The sequence below is a fragment of the Apis cerana genome, linkage group LG9, assembly GCF_029169275.1.
Source record: "Apis cerana isolate GH-2021 linkage group LG9, AcerK_1.0, whole genome shotgun sequence".
Taxonomy (NCBI): domain Eukaryota; kingdom Metazoa; phylum Arthropoda; class Insecta; order Hymenoptera; family Apidae; genus Apis; species Apis cerana.
Genome location: NC_083860.1, coordinates 1,074,672 through 1,092,650, shown reverse-complemented (window position 1 = coordinate 1,092,650; position 17,979 = coordinate 1,074,672). Strand labels below are relative to the sequence as shown.

General features: G+C 18.7%; 2 long non-coding RNA genes across 3 annotated transcripts in view; one reads left to right on the top strand and one right to left on the bottom strand.

The window, feature by feature from the left end:
• LOC114578067 (uncharacterized) overlaps positions 1 to 17,979 on the top strand; it is a 45,998-nt gene that overhangs the window by 15,776 nt on the left and 12,243 nt on the right. The window lies entirely within an intron of this gene.
• On the bottom strand, positions 5,773 to 10,261 carry LOC108001964 (uncharacterized). Its single transcript, XR_001766817.3, has 2 exons — positions 7,347 to 10,261; positions 5,773 to 7,221 (listed from the first exon to the last, which is right to left on the bottom strand). It is a non-coding gene; the product is annotated as an uncharacterized LOC108001964 (long non-coding RNA).

Below are 17,979 nucleotides of genomic sequence, written 5' to 3'. Positions count from 1 at the left end.
AGGTTAGTTTAAATGAGGAGATAGATCTGTGAATCAAAAAATTGCTATAAAAAGCATTTTATTCATTTTACTTGAATATATTATGAAACAATTTTTTTGCAAAAAAATTACCTTATCCTTTCTATTCTTTTATTTAAATATACTTTTTCTTCATATTTTTAATGTAGTGTAATATATATTCCAATGATTATTACTACTTTTTTTTTTCACCAATGCTAAACGCAAGTTCCCATAATAATTTATATGGATATACATATATTCATTTTAAAAAAGTATACGTTTGAGTTCAATCATTGATTACGTTGTTTGACAAATTTTTATTTTTTTTTTCGATTTATAATAATTTTCAATTCTTACAGATTTTAATTTGTTGAATTTTTTAATTTTATGAATTTATTATTGTAATTTGTATTTTTTTTCAGAATTCATAGATTTTGAAGTATAATAATGGATATATATGTTTTTATTACTAAATTAGAAACAAATATTCTCTGTTTCAAAAACTGAATCAAAACAATTATTAGATATATTAGATATTTTAAATATTTTAAATAAAAATTTGAAAGTTAAAATTATTGTTTATGATCAAAGAGTAAGTAATATAAAAAAGAGCAAGTAATATAAAAAAAAGAATTAATTAAAAATTAAAAATTCTTTTTTTTAATAAATTTGAAATTTTATTAAAAAATTTATTTTTTATTAAATATTTTATTTATATTTATTTAAAAACATCAAGAATAATTTATTGAAATATGATTTTCAAATTATTAACTTGCGGTTATTTTAATGCAATATTGTATTAACTAAGTAGAAATTCAATAATATATAATAAAATAAATACAATAAAAAAGAATTTGATCTTGAATTTTGAATCAAGCCAATTTTTTGAACAAATCCAGAAATGTAAAATTATATTATAGTTACAATATTTATTTTTTATATATGTACAAATTAATTGAAAAATATATAAAGGTAAATAATTTTAACAAAATGAAATATAAATTCGCATTGCAAATATTTAGCAAAAAAGTTTATATATTACCTTAAATTGCATAAAATCGAATATTACACTTTTTCGAAATTCTCAATAATTTGTTTGATAATTTAAAAAAAAGAATCTGTTCGTAATCCTAATCCAAACAAGAGTGCCATTTTTAATTTATATCATTTAATCAAAATTAATGTTATAAGAATTAAAAAGCATGCCTTTCTTTTGAATTAAAAATTCTGTTTTGTTTTCTAGGATTGCAACAATCAATAAATGAAATATTGCATGAATAAAAAGATAAATGTCATATTTTTGGTAAATATTTAGTATTCTTTCTTATTTGAAGATACAAATGTATTGTAAAAATTTTTTTCAATTTTTTAAATACTGTTTATCAAAATCCATCTATAAAAATTATACGTTTAACTATCAAGAAAAATATGATATTAGATTTAAATTTACTAATTTGTCTAAAAGAAATTGTCAACATGATAATCGTGCAACATTATTATATGCAATAGAATATAATATTATCCAAATGTATTATATCCACATTATATTATGAAATAGAAAAAATTATATAATATAAATAGAAAAAAATATTGATGTCCAGAATAAAGATATCCAATAACAGTTTGTCTGATATTAATTGTTAATTACTATTAACAAAAGAATTTTCTCAATGTATTATATCCATGTTAACAAATTATTTTATTTCGTGAAATAAAGAAAGGAGATATTTTTCTTATTCTTATAGATAATATAAATGTGCAATTAAAAATTGATATAATAATGTTATGTGCAAAAGAATATTTCATTGAATATATTATTAAAAAATTTAAATGCTCAAAACTTTTTTATTTTCAATAATTATTTTATTAATAAAAATAATTTTAGCGCAAACAAATATTAATAATTGTATTCATGTTACTGATATACTTATATTTATTGTAAATATTTATTGATATATGATATCAATCATAATATGATATATCTTGATTTATAAAAAATGAATATATTACATATTCTAAATATGACTTTTCTAATAAATGATGAAAATATATAAAAATACAGTGTAATTAGATCAACAGCTGAAATATCCTTCTTATGAGATAATATTATAAAAATGCCATATTATAGAAATTCAAAATTATAAAATGTATAAAATTTATAAAAGTTAATATATTGTTATGTACATATATGCTTTTTTTCAAATATATGGTAATTCTTACTTATGGAATTTTTTATTTTTGCATTTTTCATATTCTTCTTCTTTTTATATAAATATATTTCCTAATCAATCTTTAACAGATCCTAATTTAATCCTTAAAATTAAAGTTTATAAATAAATGTGATATACATATCTATATGTATATGCAATGCATGTAAATATATATAAATATAGATTGCAAATTATATATTCATTAATTTTAATATTAATTAAAATTAGAAAGTCTTATTGTGGCCGTTCAATAAAATAGTTTAATTAATGCTAATTTAATTTTTTCTTGAATGATTATAACATTTTATCACTTAAAAATGAAAATCACTGAAAAAATTATTGAATTTATTTATAATAATTAAATACATTCAAAATTTCATATATAATTTTAAGATAATATCATAATATTAGATGTTTTATACCTTGGTATTTTTTTCTTTAAAATTATAATTTATTAGAAACATTGAATGTATTTTGATTGTTATTAATTCTGTTAAGATTATTAAATATATTCATACATTAATAAATATATAAATAAATGTATTTATATAATGATAAAGAAATTAAAATAAAAAAATGTTCTTTATTTTTTAAAGGAATGCTATTAATTAGATATTTATAAATATGATTACTTAGTTGAAAATAAATTATTTGACTAGAAATTAATTAGCTGAAAATTAGCAATTAAGAAAAATGAAAAATTTACTTTTGTATTTTTCTATATTATTATTCCTACTAAAGTATTGTATTTAATTTATGTATTACATATAAATATTAATAAAATTTTTATAATAATTTATTCTAATTTTACTTTATTTAAATTAATAAATATCCTAAAAATATTAGCAAATACATCAAATAATGCGTATTATTAAGCGTTTGATATTTTTCTTTAGATTGTCATACAATTCAAATTAAAAAAACAGGATCATTAAATTTTATAATAAATAATACCGTTAATCACATAAAATTCAAATATTCAAAATATTTTTTGTTTTTTATATTATTAAGTTTATTTAATAATTAATAATTATTTAATAATTATTATTTAATAATTAAATCAAATTATATTAATGTTAAAATATTTGTTTTTAAAAATTAAAATAAATATTTTTATATAATTTTCATAAATATTTATTTATTTTAAAAGCAACTAGAATAATATCAAAAAAATTTCTCATTTTTGAAAAATTTTAACCAACAAATTTTTAATTAATTTATTTGTTTTTCCAAATTTATTTATTTGTCATTATTTTTTTTCTTTTTTCAACTACAACTTGGTTGAAATAAAATCTTTGCATTTTATTTCGCATAAAAGAAATTTATTTTTTTCTTCAATACTATTTCTATTTTAATAAAATTTTTAAATATTTATATTTGTAGACTTTATTTATATATTTCTTTATTTCTAAAGGATATTATTTAAAAATAAATAAAGATTTAAAATTAAAATTTAAAGTAAACATGTAATGTATGTAGAATAAAAAGTTTAAGAACACATTCCCTATTATTTGTTTTTTGTTATTTATGCTTTGATTGAATAGATTATAGATGACGAAAAATAGATTTACTTCTTTCAAAATAAATTCGATGAAATTTTAATTAAAATAAATATTAAAATAAATATAATTAATTAATTAAAATAAATATAGATTTATATATTATTGTATTATTGATTTGTATTATTTTATTGTAAATAAAAAATTCATATTGAAATAAACGATTCATTTATTTATAAATATAATAAATATTATAATTTACGAGAAAAAAATCAAATTTCTAATTTCAAACTTTTAAATTTGAATTACAGAAGTCCATAATAATTGATCTACTTTTATATCTTACCTGTTATTAGCATATTCGCAAATTCAAAATATTTATATTATAACTTCATATTATTTCATAAATTATAATTTATATTATTCAAAAAAAAACAAATAAAATTGTCATTAAAATAGAATATATATATATATATATATAATAAAAATTTATGTAAACTAAACTGTATGTAAATATATGTTACTAAACTAATAAATTGTTTTGAACTTGAAATGTAATAAAATCATTTCATTAAAATGAAAAAATAAATAAATATAATATTTAGTGTTTGCCTTTTATTATTTCCGTAAAAATAAATAGAAATTATGATAAAAACAAATAAGAAATGTTTATTTATATAATTTTGCTAAATAACACAATGTAATAATGAATTACTATAGAATAGTGTAGTTTGTTAATTTGAAAATAAAGGCTGATATATAAGTATGTAAGTATTTATATATTATATATAATATATATAAATATTTTTAAAAATAATTATTTGAAATATATTTTTGATTGATTCATACTTATTAAATTAATAGAATTTTAATTATTAAAATCATTTCAAATAATTTATAAATTATTTCTTGTATAAAAAAAATGTTTCATATAAATATTATATGATATAAAAGCAAATATAATTTTTTATTAATTTCTTTGCAAGTGAACGTACATACGTAAATGATTAAAATTATTAAAGTTGACTTTATTTTTTTAAATAGAATTACATATTTTTTAACGTATTAATCAATATAGATTATTAGAAAAATATAGGATCATTTAAAATAAAATATTATTAATTTAGATATTTTAAATTAAAAAAACAAGATCATTAAACTGTAAATTTTATAATAATTAATACCGTTAATCTTTCTGATAAAATTCAAATATTCAAAATGTTGTAATGTGTAATGTTCTAAATTTTTTAAAAAATTCATGTTGAAGTCAAGAAAAAAATAAATAGGAAAAAATTTTATATATTTCTTTTTATTTATTATTTATCTATTATATAATAGTATATTTATTAATTTATTTTCCTGTTTGTACTTCTGTTACATAACAGAAAAAAATATTATATTATATTGTTATATAAAATTTATATTAAATGTTATATAAAATTTGTGTCCTTTAACAACTTTAATAATTTTTTATATAATACATTTTATTGCATAGAATAAATTTAGCTTTATTACTCTTCCATATCATTAAATCATTTTTTTAATATAATTATCTAAAAGTAATTCATTCAATATATTTATATTACATTACATTGTGACACATTTGCTATTTCTGACATAATCAATTCAGTTAATTAATGACTTTATATACTTATAGTATAATAGAATTTGTAATATAGTATAATAGTATACCTATAGTAGAGTTATGATGTTATCAAATATTGATAATAAATCTTATTCTTATTCAAAGTATCATTAATGATTATTTGTGAACAAATAAAATTTCATCGATTTTTCGACATAATTAAGGAAGATATTAATAAGAGAGTAGATAGAAATAGATTACAACATAATTTTTCAATTAATTTATTTTTATTACAATTTATCACAAATAACATTTCCACGCTTCTTAAAAATAATTTTGAACAATAAATAAAAACTCTAGTCATTTTTATTATTTACGATATTAATGATATATTAAAAACAATCGATAAAATATCTATAACTGATAGTCGCAAGATTCATACTGAAAAAGAAAGGAAGATTGAATTGAGTTGGATATCTTTTGAGAACAGTAATATATTTTAAAATTATTACATATTAATGATACAAATAATAGAAATTGTTCTTAATCTTATTGTTAGAAGGTTTCCAAGAAATGAAGAATTATCAATTATTATAATTCGATGCAATATTGTGTTATCAAATGCGCTTCTCGTAATGATGGAAGAACACAACCACGTTTTTATTTAGTGCAAGATATAGAATTTTCAAATGTAGATTCTGATTTATTGATTCAAACACAAAAACCCAACATAAATATTATGAATTGAATGATATCTATTAGGATATCTGTTAAACTCTCGAACTGTAAAAATAAAAAACAATAATATCCTAAGAATGAAACAAAAACAACAAGTAATAAATAATAGTAAATAATAGTAAATATAAATAATAAGTAACAAGTAATAACAATAAATCAAAGATGGAGTTTTTATAATTATTTGACAATATCTAAATCAATTGTATTTACAATTAATGATTTATATACATTATCTAAAAGTTATTATTTTTTCATCGAAATGTCTTATGATATTTATGTGCTGGTTGATATCGAAACACCATGTCAACATTGCATTCCATGTTATTTAAATTATCCACGAAAATATAAGACAATCAAATAGATAGAATGTTTTTATTATTATTAATAATAATAATATAACAAATTTGATTTTTCACTGACTTTTATTTGAATTATTACATGTGCAAAATATATAAGAAATTTCGCAGATGAATATCGAGCATAAGAAAACTGTCATATTTTATTTTTAAGTTGTTTGCTACAAATTTCAATCTATTTATTTAATGATAAAATTCTATAGGAGAGGAAAACAGAAAAAGACGGAAATGAAATTGGTGAATGCAAATATTATTGTTAATAATTAGCATGTGTTAACATGTTCGCGCTCACAAAAATATTAAAAAGAAATTTCCAATGATAATGAATAGACTATATGTATAATGTACGGTATACTTGAATACGAAAATTACATCTCTCATTATAATTCACAATAAATCATTATCAGGCAACTAAATAAGATTCTATTTACTTCTTAAATATATTCTAGGACATGATTCAATATTGATAAAATTGTATACTTTTATTATTATTCTCTAAGTATTCTCATCTCTCGCGAATAATCATGTTTATCGATCAAAACATGATAAAAATTCATAATTATTTAAATTTTTTTGTAAATTGCAAAAGATTCTCGTGGAAATCATGATTAATTTAAGATGATTTATATAGAAGCCAATGACACCGCAGATTAGCTCATGAAGAAGATGTCCTCGAAGAAATATCGCACAAAGACACGTTGTATTAAGAAATCGATTGATGCATGTTTTTTTTTAAATCTTCTTAAGGATGTTCGTTGTTTGATGTTATCGTGACTACAGAATGTCCTTTCAGATTTTAGGATTAGGTTGCACTCTAACCAGATTGAAGTGTTCTAAAAAATAGTTAAAGTTAAATGTTCAATTTTAAATATTCTTTAAATATTTTTCTCAAAAATAACATTGTCTTTTATGATCTTATATATCATATCATTTTATATATTTTTCGTTTTATACTTACATATAAAAATTCCTGACAATAATTTTCTTGAATAAGCAAATTATAAATGTCCTGATTATTTGCTGATTGCGAATGATGCAAATAGAGTCTAGCTATATATAAATTGTCGCTAGATTTTTTAACAAATATTCTTTTTCAAATTTCTTCTTTTTAATATATAATTAAATTCAACAAATTTGATGATGAAACAGATGTTCCAAGTACGAAAAAACTTTTTTCAACTCGTTCATTTTAGACGATACATATATGCGATATACTTACTTGATAATACAGTAATTTAAAGAATTTTATTACAATTGATTATCTTTTTCATTTCTGTATCATATTACAATATAAAAGTGTTCCTCGTTCTATGATGATCGATACATGACGGACCATTAATTGCAGAACAGTATCAGAATTATTCGATGAAGCAATAACAGAAAATGTTGATATACTGCGGACAGATAATCAAACAATTTTAAAAAATACATTTGAAATCGATATGATGTTGATATACATTTGGAAATATGATATTTTAAATATTTTAGAAAGATATTTTAGATATTTTAGATAGAATTATTACAATTTTTCAGTGCTATGGAGAATTTGCTGATATGATTGTTGTATTAATGCTGCAGTGATTATGATGATCGTGATTATATTGATTGCAACTGATGTCCCAGTAAAAATCAATCGATTAGTATTGATAAATATCATCGATAATGTTTTAGAAGTTAACGAATCGGCCATATATATTTATTACTGTGATATATATAGTTGAAAATCATCACAAGATCTAAGCAAAACATGACTGTAAGATCAGAAACAAATCATAAAATTGAAAATTTCTTAAATTAAATTTCTTAATTTATTACTATTGCAACAGAATTACAGAATTATTGTTGCAATTATTATTTGTTCGAAGCAATAGTAGTAATTAGATTCTAAAAGAAAACAAACAAAATTGAAAGAATATTAAATTTATTAAATTATCTCTCAGCAATTATTCGACGATCGTAACAACAATAATAAATACTAGCAGTGGAAAATTTGAGAAAATCGAAAAAAAGGCTATAAATCTGATTATAATATAGTTTTGCGTGATATATAGAATTTCATCTCTTTTATTTTTGATATCGTAATTTTCTTTAAATTACAAAAATTATTATTTAAATTAAAATATCTTCTAAAATAATAATTTTTAGATATATGAATTAATACTTTTTTTAAAGAATTATGTTGATTGATATATTAAAAAATATATAATTTTATTTAAAAAAAAACATTAATCTTTAAAAAAGTTAATTTTTATGTGACATTTGCATCATGAAAGAATTAATATTCTCCTTCTAATTAAGAATTAATAACATTATTCTTTTCAATTTATTGAATAACTTTTATATAAAACATTTTTCACTTTGGATAGTAATATTAAGAAGATGTCAAAATTAGATGAGACCAACCGCATTCAGATTTATAATGAACCAATCGCATGAATTATTGTTGCTGTTAGTGATGGGAAATTATAATTGTCATTAAATTTTATTACATAAATTTATTGAGAAAATTATTATTATTTTGCTTTAAAAATGAATGAGTTGCATGAGTAATATGAATGGGGATTATTGTAGTCATTAGAAAACAAAAAGAAATAAACATGTTATTATTTCGAGATTATTAAAATCATAATGAAGAATATATTTGTTCTATGATATAGCAAAAAAAAAAGAAGAAAAAAAAAGAAAAGAAAAGAATTGAATAGAAAAACTTTGCAATATTTCAAAACAAAAGAGAAATTATTTAACTATTAAAAATATATAATTAATGAAGAGAATAAAAACATAAAAATAGAAAAAGCACATATCTATCTTCTAAAAATGCCATTGAAAAAAAAATAATTGATCCAATAATTCAGGAAGAGATATCAGCATCCATACTATTCTATCTATCAATGGAAGTATCTAAAGAAAAAAAATATGTGCAGAAGAATCTGTGAAAGAATGAGAGAGAGAAAAAAAATAATTAATATTGTATATATAGTTTTTAATAAAATCAATTAAAATTTAATTGATTTAAAAAAATCAATTAAAATTTAATTGATTTAAAAAAATCAATTAAAATTATTATAATTTTTAAGATTTTTCCTATTTTTAGTAAAATTTAAACATCTGAACAAAATTTAATTGCAAATTATTTTAAATTTATATATTAATAATCAGGTTTATAAATTACAATACATAATATCTTATTATTTTTTACTATATTCTTATAATTAGACAATCTCTCTCAAATCTAATTAATAATATTTAAAATTTATTTAAAATATTTATATAAATTATCAGTTATCACATTAAAGAAAAAAATTGTGAGTACTTTTTATTTAAAATCATCCAAAAATAGAATATTATATATTTAGAATAATATATAAATGATGTATTTAAAATAATTAAAAAATAGAAAAAATAAAATCTGCAAAAAATAAGATTAAAAAACGTCATATGAATTTTTTACTGAAAAAAAAATAAATAAATTTCCTATGAAAAATTCATAATTTATATAGATTATTGAAAAACATGGATTCCAAATAGAAAAAGTACAACAATAAAAAGTATAACTAACTGTTAATAAGTAACAAAATAAGGAAATTGGATTAAAAAACATAGTTTTCATAATTTTATTATAGTGCACATTAATGGAAAAAATGGACTCATTATAAAAATCTAATTAATTTTTAAAATATATAAAATATATTATTAAAGATTACAAAATAAGCAAATGAATTCATTAAGTTTTAAAAAATGAATTGGAGAAATGTTATTATATAATATTCTACAAAATTCAGTATTATTATCAATAATACTCCATATTATATTATATATTATATAACAATTAATAAACCAACTTTTAAATATACTAAAAAAAAATATTGCGTTATTAATTTTACAAACTGAAAATATGAATTATTAAAAAATATATTAAAAAATATATATATATTTTTTCTTATATATATTTTTATATATATATAAAAGAAAAAAAAACAAAAAAAAACATTTAAAATAGATGAATTCATTAAATTACAAGATATCATATTGAGATATAATAACATATTAAGATTACTTATATATTATTTTCATATTAAAATCAAGTGATTTATTCAAATAAAATAATCCAACAACATTGTTATTCAATATATTTAATGTATACTATGATCAAAAATATCATGCAAGATGATTGAAAAAACTTTTGCCATCGCGATAAAATTGATAACCAATTTTAATTGAAAAAAATTTATGAAAAAAAATTATAAAAAAATTACTATTCTCCGAATAAACTAATTCAGAAAAATTTTTTCTATAACAGCATTATTAATAATAACAGCAATTTAAAAGATTTCTCCTATATCAACAAAATAAAGAATATTAAAATAAAAAATTATTATACATTTCCTTTCATTTTGATGAATTCATTTAAGATTTTATTGCATCTGAAATTTTTTGAGATTCTCTTCAGTTAGCTCCAGCTCTTTCCTTCGCATACAATTCGATATTTTTGTATTTAATCATTAGTTTTTATAATAGAATTTAATAAAATAAACAATAAAATATATTTTAATTTAATCAACGTATCAATTTAATCAAGAAAAGAAGGAAGAATAATAATATAATTATTTGTCACAACAGTAATATAGCGATTCTTATAGCAATTCTGATTATTATAATAATATGATTAACACAATGGCACGAGCGAATATATTCGTAGATATGTACAACGTTGTCGTCAATGTTGATATTAAAAATTTAAATTCGATAAGAGTTACGATAAGAGAACTATTCTGGAAAGTCTAAATATATATGAAATTTCTAAAAAACCTATGAAGAATTATCTTATAGTAATGGCATTGTTAATAAAAATTTATAGTAGTTCGCTAAGAATTTAGATTTTTTTTATGACCTAATATTGTTTATGATGACATATTCTTTGATAAATGGGGTGAGAGTTGCAGTAATATTTTATACTGATAACTTCATTTTATTGATGAGACAGAAAAAATGAGTATGGAAAAAAGAAAATTAGAAAATGGAAATGATCAACTTATAAATTTTTTGAATAAGTAAAATTAAATAATTCTCTAGATACGAATGAATTGTTGATAAAAGATGGATTATTCTAAATCAAAATAAGCAAAAAGTATTGAATATATTTTTTTCATTTAAAAAATAGTTTTCAAAAAAATCGAATTTGAAAATTCATTCAAATTCGAATTTGAAGATTCTTCCTTGATTCGTATACATGTTCAAATTTCAATTTTCTCAAAAAACAAAGATTTAAACGAAAGTTTTATTCTATATTTTTTGTTTATTTTTATATGTAGAATAATCATCTACTGATATTCATTTCTATCCAATCAAGAATTAATTTCACTTTTATATAAAAAATTTTCGAAAACGATATCTCTCATATAATTTTGTTATTTTTAATTTTTATTTTATTACATATTTATTTTATAATCTTATTTTATCTATTTTATAATCTTACTGACTTTGTACCATGAATTTCAAATCATAATATTATAATGTTATTATTTCAATCTTTATTTTTGCATAGAAGATAAAATATTTCTTTTCTTCTTCTAAGGAAATTATTAATCATTAAATAATCAGTAAATTTATGACTATAAATTTATGAATCTGATAATCTTTCTCCATTATTCATATATTTCTATATATATGTTATTTATTAAAATATATAACAAAAGGTATAATATTGTTACATAGATAATATATATAATATTTGAGGGAAGTATTTAGAGATTATTTAGAATTATATATATTTCTTAGAAAATTCAGTCTAGTTGGAAATACAATGTGATCCTGAAACCTGAGATGATTCTCCAGCCAGTAATCTCAATGACCACTAATATTTACGATATATGTGGATCAATTTTCGAATCTTCATTCCAACATAGTTCAAGTAATTTTTCTTAGATATAAAAATCAGAGAACTCTTGATGAACACAATGTTATTGATTTCTATGTATTTTATGTATTAAAAAATGGCGATCTTTTCACTAAATTTTTGTTCATATTGGAAAAAAATTGGAGAAGACTTCAACGATTTCCACGATCGACTACACTTAGAATAAACTTAAAAATAAACTTCACAAAATAAAAATGCTCTGATAATGTTTTTTAATATTCAAGCATAACGTACATTGTACATATAATCGATTCATTATCATTATAAAATACATCCAATTTCTTCTAAGAAGTTTTATTCATTTATACATTTTTTGATATCCAAATTCTCCAATTATTTAAAATATTCACAAAGGCGAACATTTTTTCCAATATTTTAGATATTCGGAATAATCTCATGAACATTGATCTTTCAAGTAGTGATAAATTTGGAATAACAATGTAAAAAAAGAAATTGCTTGAATTAAATTAGATTTAATCATTTAAATGAGAAAAACGTGACCAGCTCATATTTCTCAATGAATATAAGTTAAAATGAAGGAGACAGTTTATTTTATGAACATTAAGATAATTAATCAAATGATTATCGAGAAAACCATCTAACGAGAAATATAATTTTTATTCTTGAAAACAAGAATCAACCAAACGACACTTTTCTTCAATTCAATCTACTTCCTTTGAATCAATTTTTTCATTAAGATTCAATTCATATTTAACATTTTATTCAGAAATGATGGTGATTTCGAAAGACGAATTACGAAAATTAAAAAACGGGATTATCTCAAGCCAAAAACTTATTGAAATTCAAAAATTTCTATAACATAATATGAGAAAACGAACTCTTGTCAAGAATAAAACAAAAATATACCATCGATCGATAGAATTTAAGATTGCAATAATCATTTGCCGCAAATATTACGAAGAAGTATATCATTAAATCTTTTGAGAGCTTTAGAAATTTGTATTTAATGAAGTGCATATATCTTATAATATCTTCAGATTTATTGGTTAGATTCATAAATCTATCTCACATCTACGAGATAGTGTAGAACATTTTGCTCTGATTTTATTATCAAATTTCTATAATAAATTTGAAAAATGGATTTTTTTCGAAATAGATTTTATGATACATTGTAATGAATTTTTTATTTTATTTAACATTTTGAAAGATTTTATGATTCGAAGAAAGCTGCTTTTATTTTGAAATTGTTGGATGTCAAACGATAACTAAATTCCATATCGCTCATTTAGTCTTAACCTTGCAACTTAATAATTCCTACAATATTTTTTATATTTCTCCATAATAACTAAACAATAAAAAGAAATATTATTTGCTTTTTTATTTTTTTTCTTTATTGTTTTTTTTTTCATTCTTTTCTCAGAAAAAATTCTTTGACAGCAACTTTGTTTTTGTCATGCTACTCGACAAAGAAAAAAATTTTTATTTCATAAATCTTAATAAATATAATATAAAATATAATATAAATATATAATATAATATAAATATAAATAAAATATTTATAAGAATTTAATATTCACACGTATAATATAAAAATTAAATATTATAATATATATACGAACAAAAGAGTCGTTTTCTACATTATCGATAAAGAATTTAGAACTTTAAATTTAGAATTGGAATGAAGACTGAGGAAAATAATTATGTGAAAATAAAAAATTTTATGACTTTGAATAAAGTTAAATTAGAGTTATGATTAATAGATATTCATATAAAAAAGTTAAAATTAGTAAATTTTTCAATTGAATTTCTTTTTTTTAAATAAAAAAAATCTTTTCATGTAATAACTATAATATTTTCATGTAATATAAACTATTATTTAAGAATTTGAAATATAAAAATTTTTTAATAGAAAAACTATAAATTTTTGGAATTCTTATATATTTTGAAATTCAATTATAAAACAAAATATATGTATTATGATTGTTAATAACAATCAATAGAAATTTTGAAGCATTGACATATTAACAAATCGAAAAAGAAATCGAAAGTTAAATGCAAAAAATATTTCTGATATTTTTTTAAAAGAAAAAACTTCTGCATTTCTTGTCCATCATTTTTATATGCTTTGAACGAATTTTAAAACTTTTCTGAACTTTTTTTGCGTTTTATTCATAATTTTGATGAGATATTCTGCATCACGCTCTTTCATCACGAATTTTAAAACTTTTCTGAACTTTTTTTGCGTTTTATTCATAATTTTGATGAGATATTCTGCATCACGCTCTTTATATAAAAAAAATTCTCGTAAATACGAAATAAGAATACGTTTGTTCAATCTAAACATTTTAGGAATAAAAAAATATCATTTTTAATCTTATAATTTTTAATTTAAAAAAATTTATTAAATATTTTTCTTTTTTTATTACAGAATTTTAACACAAAAAATTAAATCTCAACAAAGGAATTAAAAAATAGAAGAGCAATTTGTTTTCTTTTTAAGAAAACGAAAAATTTTTGCTGCTCTATTTTTTAAAAAAGAAAGAAAAATATTTTAATTTTCTGAAACAACAAATTTATAACTATGCATATTCTGCAACAGAATATTCTTTCACAAACTTCTCAATGAACACATATTGTTACATATCATTGAAAAGATGAAAAAATATCTAAAATGCAAACTATTATTATTCATTCATATAGACTATCTAGTTGAATATTACACAAAATACTATATTAAAAAGTTTGAAATTATTAATAATTCTTCTATCAAATTTTCATGGCAAACTCGAAGATATTCCTTCGAATTCATGATAAATTGTAACGAATTTCTCATCAATAATAGAGAAATTCTATTATTTGAAATTTATATTGAAAGAAGAAACTATTCGTGTTCTTCTTTCAAAATCATTAGCTATGTCGACAAATAAAAATTGTCATGTGTTATGAAAACACTAATTTATTGTTCACGTGGATGCATTATTCAGCTTTTTCCTAATCTCAATATATTATACTTTGTGACAATTATTAAAGAATTTCATTAACAATGCTCAATCATTGAAATATTATATAAGCTCATCGATTAATATATAATATTTTTTTATCTTTGAAACAAAATTAAACGCATGATTAATTGAGGAAAAAATGCATATCCAAATTAAAATGTAAAAAAACTTTGACTGATCTTCAAATATTTCTCATATAATATTGCAATTTTTTTTAAAAAGTCGAAATCAAATAATCAATATTCCTCCATTTTGTTGTTCGAGTCATATATATATCATATGTATATATCAATAAAATGTTTAAAATTCTCACAATTTATTTTTTATATTTTTAGTTTTGAATGTCTTTAAACAATATAGCATATCGTCATTTTCCTACTTACATATTTTATATATCCCAAAAAAATCAAAATTGGCTCAAATGACAATTGAGGAAATTTTAAAGGAAATGATTATGATATTAATATTTTTTAAGATGATAATTAACATTATATTGAATTAAAAATTAACTGATGCTTCACGAAAATATCGATATCTTTTCGATATTTTCTTTACGGAAATATATATTTTTTTATCGAGTATTTTAATATCATTTCAATACAAGTGATATCAATTCAATATTAATTCTGTGTAAAATTAATATTAATTATCATTAATTAATTTGATTTTTGTAATATGAATTTTTGTAATTTTATTTTATGTAATATGAACTTTTTATTCGAATTAAAAATTTTAATAAAATAAGAAATCAAAAAGAGACTGCAAAAAATCAAAGCAATTTTAAATATTTATTTGAATAAATAAATGAAAATTGTTGTTATTCGATAATAATAACAAAATTACAAAATTGTTTAAAGAAAAAAGAATCGTTTGATAAACTGCTTTATTCGGGATTAGGTTCAAAAATTGCGAAAAATAAAAAAGGAAAAAAAGAAATTCCATTAGATTTTGAATTTATGAAACCAGATTCAGTCAAGGAATCATTATTGGAAATTTTAAATATTTGATAGTATTTGAATTTTAAGACAATATTTATGATATTATAAAATATAACTATATTTATAATTTATATTTTATAATTTTGAAATATTAATACAAAATAATAATAATATAAATAATCTCTATTTTTTCACGATAAAAAATTTTTAGTCAGATAAATAAAAAAAAATTTAGAATATCGTCATTAATCATTTACATTCTTTTAAAAATATGAATATGAAATTTTAAACAAATTGTACAATAAATAATATTTTAAATATTAATATGTAAATATATAAATATATTAATATGTAATATGTTCTTACTAATGTTCATTAATAATATATTAATTATTAATTATATTAAATATTAAAATATTTTATATGTTTTCAAAAAGTATTTTATTTAGATAATAACATACTAAATCATTAACAATTAAATCAAAACAATATTGAAATCTAATTAAAAAATAAAATTTTTTATATTAAAATATATATATGACATAGTATATATGACGATACAGAGAACATACGATTCAAAAACATGAATGATTTCATTTATCAAATACTTCAACTATTCTAAAATTATCATAATTTTTTGATTTACAAAATACAATTCTAGAAAATGTTGAAGATAAGATATTCTGCATCGTTATGTTTTTTCTATAAAAAAAAATGTAAATAATAATATATAAAATATACAATTGTTCAGTTTTAAATAGTTTTTATTTCGTTCAAGTAGTTTGAAAAGTTGTAGTTTGAAAATTCTGAAAAGAATTCTAAATATATCACTTTTCATTTCATGATTTTCAATTAAAAAGAATATATAATAAATTTGCTAAACATTTTTTTTTTATTATGGAATTTCAGAAATATAAAACTCAACCTCAAATAAACAATTAAAAAATAAAACAATTCATTTCCCTTTTAAAAGAAAAAAATTTTTATTACTCCATGTTCTATAAAAACCATGAGAAGCAAAAAGATCCTTTAAAAAAGAAAGAAAAATTATTTGATTGAATAAAATTTGGAATTAAATAAAAATTGTAAAAAATCTGATTAAACAAAAGAAAGAAAAAAAATTCCACTAGATTTATTAATTATGAAATAAATTCATGAAACAATAGATTTAATAAATGACTGCATATATTACGACAAAATATTCTTTCATAAAAATCTATAAACATATATATAAAAAAATGAAAAATTTGAAATGCAAATATTATTATTCATATTAATTATTAACACAAGATACAAAATGCTATCATTGAAGAATTTGAAAAATTCTTAGAAAAAGAATAGAAATTTATTTGGTCTTATTTAAGAAGAAATAAAGAAACAAATTCACAACAGTGTTAATCGTGAAGTGCTGAGTGCAATAGAATATATCATATTTATATGTGCAATTGTATTATATGTGCATTGATAATTTTTTAAAATATGATGAAATCGATAAAATTTTTATTTTATAATAATTAAAGTAATAGTAATAATATTACATTGTTAATTAATTTTGATTTTTATTATTTTATATTATAATGTATGTTATAGAGAATAAAAATCGTAGAAAAATTGGATAAATGTGAAAAAAATAAAAAAAAAGATTTGGCATATTTTTTTATCTAAAATAAAATATAATGTAATTTATTTTTATTTTTATTATACGAATTTTTTATTTTTGGTTGGTAAAAATTTTTTTTTTATTTTCTTACAGATAATTTTATAATTATAGCG